This window comes from Oncorhynchus gorbuscha, linkage group LG10 (assembly GCF_021184085.1).
Source record: "Oncorhynchus gorbuscha isolate QuinsamMale2020 ecotype Even-year linkage group LG10, OgorEven_v1.0, whole genome shotgun sequence".
NCBI lineage: Eukaryota > Metazoa > Chordata > Actinopteri > Salmoniformes > Salmonidae > Oncorhynchus > Oncorhynchus gorbuscha.
The window spans coordinates 30,028,077-30,034,076 of record NC_060182.1 but is presented as its reverse complement, the minus strand read 5'-3'; the positions used below and the strand labels follow the sequence as shown (position 1 = coordinate 30,034,076).

At 44.9% G+C, this 6,000-nt stretch overlaps 1 pseudogene; it reads left to right on the top strand.

Annotated features, from left to right (window-relative positions):
- Positions 1 to 2,931: 2,931 nt before the first annotated feature.
- Positions 2,932 to 6,000, top strand: part of LOC124045843 — a 329,729-nt pseudogene continuing 326,660 nt past the window's right edge.

The window sequence follows — 6,000 nt, the reverse complement described above, 5'->3', positions numbered from 1 at the left end:
CGCCTCGCCTGTTTAGCGCAGCCAGAGCTTTTCTCCTCTCCTGCGCTGTTGGAGTCTCCCGCCTGTTCAGCGCAGCCAGAGCCTTTCTCCTCTCCTGCGCTGCCGGAGTCTCCTGTCTGCCCAGCGCCGCCAGTCGGCCCAGCGTCACCAGTCTGCCAGGATCCACCAGAAGTGCCAGTCTCCCAAGATCTTCTAGATCGGCCAGACAACCTTAATCATCCAGGTCCACCAGCCAGCCAGGATTTACCGGAGCCTACTACCTGCCTGAGCTTCCTCTCAGTACTGAGCTTCCTCTCAGTACTAGGCTTCCTCTCTGTACTGGGCTCCCTCTCTGTCCCGGGCTGCCCCTCTGTCCCGAGATGCCCCTCTGTCCTGAGATGCCCCTCTGTCCTGAGCTGCCCCTCTATCCTGAGATGCCCCTCTGTCCTGAGTTGCCCCTCTGTCCTGAGTTGCCCCTCTGTCCCGAGCTGCCCCTCTGTCCCGAGCTGCCCCTCTGTCCCGAGCTGCCCCTCTGTCCCGAGCTGCCCCTCAGTTATGTGGGGATCAGGGTGAGGACTATTAGGCCATGGTCGGCGGAGAAGGTGGATTATCCTAGGACGCGAAGGGGAGGAACTAGGACATTTATGGAGTGGGGTCCACGTCCCGAGCCAGAACCGCCACCATGGACAGACGCCCACCCGGACCCTCCCTATGCTCTTGAGGTGCGTCCCAGAGTCCGCACCTTAGGGGGGGTTCTGTCACGCCTTGGTCATTGTATCTTGTGTTTTTGTTATATGTTTGGGTAGGCCAGGGTGTGACATGGGTTTATATGTTGTATTTCGTATTGGGGTTTGTATTAATTGGGAGTGTGTATTATTAGGGGTGTGTCTAGTTAGGCTTGGCTGCCTGAGGCGATTCCTAATTGGAGTCAGCTGATTCTCGTTGTCTCGGATTGGGAACAGTATTTAGGTAGCCTGAGTGCGCGTTGTATTTCGTGGGTGATTGTACCTGTCTCTGTGTTAGTCACCAGATAGGCTGTAATTATAATATATTATATATATTATTATTATTATAATTAGTTTCAATCGTTTGTTGTTTTCTTCTTCAGTTATTTCATGTACCGCATTATCTTCATTAAAAGTCATGAGTAACCTACACGCTGCATTTCGGTCTGACTCTCTTCAAACAACAGACGAACTTCGTTACACATATAAGGAAATCAGTCAACTGAAATAAATCAATTAGGCCCTAGCCTATGAATTTGGGAATACAGAATATCACAGATATCTTTTAAAAAATTAGGGACGTGGATGACCCCCATTTGCCTCATGCAGCACGACACATCTCTTTCGAATAAAGTTGATCAGGAAGTTGACTGTGGCCTGTGGAATGTTGTCCCACTACTCTTCAATGGCTGTGCGAAGTTTCTGGATATCGTACACGTCGATCCGGAGCATCCCGTAACTTTCTCACTGGGTGACATGTCAGGTGAGTATGCAGGCCATGGAGGAACTGCGACATTTTCAGCTTCCTGGACTTGTGTACAGATCCTTGCAACATGGGGCCATGGATATCATGCTGAAACATGATGTGATGACGGTGGACGAATGGCACGACAATGGGGCTCTAGATCTCATCATGGTATCTCTGTGCAATCAAATTATTGTCAATAAAATGCAATTGTGTTCATTGTCTGTAGCTTATGCCTGCACATACTATAATCCCTGCGCCACCATGGGGCACTTTGTTCACCACGTTGACATTGTCAAATCACTCGCCCACATGACGCCATACGTCTGTCATCTGCCCAGTACAGTTGAAACCAGGATTTATTCGTGAAGAGCACACTTCTCCAGCATGCCAGTGGTCATCAAACGACACCAACTGCAGTCAGATCAAGACCCTGGTGAGGGCGAGCACGCAGATCAGCTTCACTGAGACGGTTTCTGACAGTTTGTGTAGAAATTCTTCAGTTATGCAAACCGACAATTTCATCAGCTGTCCGGGTGGCTGGTCTCAGACGATCCCGCAGGTGAAGAAGCCTGATGTGGAGGTCCTGGGCTGGCATGGCTACTGGGCTCTGTGTTTGTGAGGCCGGTTAGATGTACTGCCAAATTCTCTAAAATTACGTTAGAGGCGGCTTATGGTAGAGAACTGAACATTCAATTATCTGGCAACAGCTCTGGTGGACATTCCCGCAGTCAGCATGCAAAATGCACAATCACTAATAACTTGAGACATCTGTGGCATTGTGTTGTGTGACAAAACTGCACATTTTAGAGTGGCCTTTTATTGTCCACAGCACAAGGTGCACCTGTGTAATGATCATGCTGTTTAATCAGATTCTTGAAATGCCACACCTGTCAGGTGGATGGATTATCTTGGCAAAGGAGAACTCCTCAGTAACAGGGATGTGAACTAATTTGTGCACAAAATTAGAGAGAAATAAGCTTGGAACATTTCTGGGGTCTTTTATTTCAGCACATGATGGACCTTGGGACCAATACTTTACATGTTGTGTTTACATTTTTGTTCAGTGTAGATAACTGGCTAGATAGACTAATTTACCAATTTAAACATGTTAGCTGACACGGCTAATTGAGGGATGTTCAGTGACTGATAAATTAAGAGAAAAACTGCTGATGCAGAACCAAATGTAGGATCTACACCTTGTATTCTACTATTCTAACTCTCAACGGTAAATTGAGACCCAAGTTTAGTCTGGGCCTATTATGTTGGAATGATTAAACTTCATGAAAAAAAATGACCTTCAATCAATCTGTGTTTGGAAAGAAGGCTGACTGACGACGTTGCCCTTATAACAGAGCTGTCACCAAGTCAAATGCAGAGGCCACTACCGTGCCCAACGCTGCCACCTACACGCGGTAGGCGGCGACGCGACCAAGCAGACAGCGGCAGCGAGCATTCATACCGCTCAGAACAAGGCTTTTACTTGCTATTGCGAGCTCAGACCGCATACCACTCCATTCATGCTGTGAGAAGCTCAAGAGTCGGAACGCGGAGCTTTTGGGCGAGAATCGTGACAGTCGTGGAAATGCCTTCAAGTTTAATATTTTAACCATGCTGAAGAAAACAAACCCCAAGATCACAATTATCCGTAAGTAGAGCAAAACTTTTCTGCTGCAACTTCACTTATAACGTGGTTATTACAGTGCCATTTGTAGCTTAGTTTGTGGCTCGATTGAGGGACTGACATTCCTTCTCTCTCCCCGGATGTCTCTTCCCCGGCTGTTTCTATTCCCTGTGTCGTAGTATTAATATAATTCGAATAGGCAACCGAGGACTCAATGAATGCGGTTTGAGGGAATCCTCTAGGTTCAATTAGGCTATCTGCGTTCCCCCAGCCTATTCAGGTTTGGGCAGACCACATTGTTTGGCGAAATAATTGAACGCCCTATTTGATATGATTGGCAAGTTGGTAAAGTAGACTGGTTACGAATGGACATAAGTAGGTGTCAAGCAGCCGTGTGAAGGCTACATAGCTGGGGCGTTCTCTTACATGCAGAATGTGTGCAGATCACTGCAGGAGAATAGAAAAGGAGAATAGAAAATGCAATGTAATTTTCAACTCCATAACTTGCACACATAGAGCTTGCCACTGTGTCACTGCCTAGAGAAAAATAAAGCCGTAAATGGCAATTTATTGAAGTAATTTCAGAAGCTTTGACATGTCTTGACGCAGTTGGATATACCATTATTTTAATGTCGCATCAACGTGCACTTTAATGTAATCGTATATATTTGTTTTTACACAGAATGCGTAGGTGACGATTGGTTTGGGGATGACTGTTGGATGCAGCCTGTGCATTACATTTCAATGCCGAGAAAATCGGATAAAAGTGGTATGACTATGCTGGAACGTGTTGGAAGAAGCTCGGATATAACCTCCACTTTAGACTCCGCATTTAGGCGATCGGATTTGTTTTGCCCACAATGCATATTCATGTTCAGACATCAGAGTGGATTTCAGATTTCTCTTGGAGTGTGATTCCTTTTATTTCCGAATTTATCTAGGGGATTAAGCATTTTGGTGGTGTCCCGCTTTTGTTAGGATTCCCTATTGCAGTGTGTTTAGATTTGTAGCCTACATGCATGCGGTGCTAGCCGTGATGTTATTCACACAACCACAGGGTATGCACCATTGGTAGACATATAAGTACTATATGCAAGTACGTTTTTATTAGGCTTTTCTATCCTACGGATAGGCTATATGATTAAAGGGATGCGAAGGTATTTTTATGCGTAACCAAAACGGTCACTATTTTTCATTATGGGGGCCCTATTGGAGAATTTCAGGGCCACTTCATAGACTACCATCCAAGTTTTATTTAGTCTACACATTGGTGTGTGGTCTTGCTACTCATAAATAGCATAATGTGGATGACAGGCTAAGAAGCAATCACTAGATGTGCGAACCGTTTAGGCTATTCTTCCACAATTTTCAATAATTACAAATGGGTCCACTTAAATATATTGATTTCATTTTTGCAGACATCTGTTAGCTTTCATCGCGCTCATCTTGCTATTTGATTTGATAGCCTAGCCACGTAATACAACAGGCATGTATCCCTATTGTCACAATAGTGGGGAAATCTGGTTGATTTAGACCCTTACTTGCGTTATGAATCAACTAACGGTGAGTGATATTGTTTTGAGGGGCGCTCACTGGGGGCTTTGTGTCATGGTTCCCGCGCTCATGTTTGGCTGCCCTAAGGCAATCTTTATTTTGGTTCCCTTTGCATCTCCTTTGGGGAGGAAAAATGTCTGGCCATATCAACTGAGACCAAACCGTAATTGATAGGCTACAGTAGCCATAGCCATATATGATAAGACGTTTTACAATCGGGAGTTATTTGAATATCATATGGACGCTGGAGTCATTCCTTAGCTACAGTAGCTTATACTATAAAGACTCCATACATTTGTCTTATTTTTGCTTTAAATCTGGACTGCATGTCTGTTAATTTGTTTTCTCATGCACTCAGTGCAATATGTGCTCAGCATGCATGTCATCTGAAAAGTGTGGGTCACATAAACACATAGTTTATCAGTGGACAGTGGGACAAGCCACGCGCAGGCCAAAATAATACATTTAGATGAGAGAGGCCATGAATACCCTAGCCCAAAGGCGGCAGATGGCGATATTGAGTCTTTCCATCTTACCATCCAAATACATTGTATGCAGCCGGCAATAGACTCGTGTCCCATGTTGACCGGTTCATACCTAAAACATTCTCCATTCAGTCTGCAAAGGTGTCTGTTTTCTCATTAAGTACATTTAATGGCAAGAAGGCAGACATGGGTAAAATATGCATACTTTGTAAAACACAATTCCACACCACCATGCTACAGTGGCTAATGGCTAGGCATGCTAGTCTCCCATGTTGCATATTGTAAAAACATTTTTGTTGTTGTTGAAATGTTGAATATTGCATTTGGCCAATCAGGTTGCAGCGGTCTGTTGTTTATGCATTGATCACACTAACGGCAACATTATGCAAAATGGAACGCAGCATCAACTGGATATGTGTGCAACAAAAGTTAAACATTCACCTTCAGCTACCATTTCTGTCAAACCATACAATTTCATGCATACATTGGATAAATCCAGCATAGGCACCACACAGAATGCATTGCAACTGCTTGTGCAACCCAATGCTGCAAGGCAAACGCACGGTTCCATTAGAAAGGAACGGACTTTTGGTGTACCATAATGCAATGATGCTGTCGGTGTGATTGAAGTGTTACCCCTGGCTGAACACAGGGTGCAACGTCAGGAAGTATCATTAGCCACTAGCATGGTGGTGGAAAATGGTGTTTCATAAAGAAAGTAGAGGCATATTTTACAAAACTGTTTCGGTCTTCTCACCATTAAATCAAGGAGGAAATGGACGCCATTGCAGCCTGAATGGAGAATGTTTTAGGTACGAACCAGTCCATGGAGGATACAAGTGCATTGCGGGGTGCATACAATGCGTTTGGATGGTAAGACGAAACGAT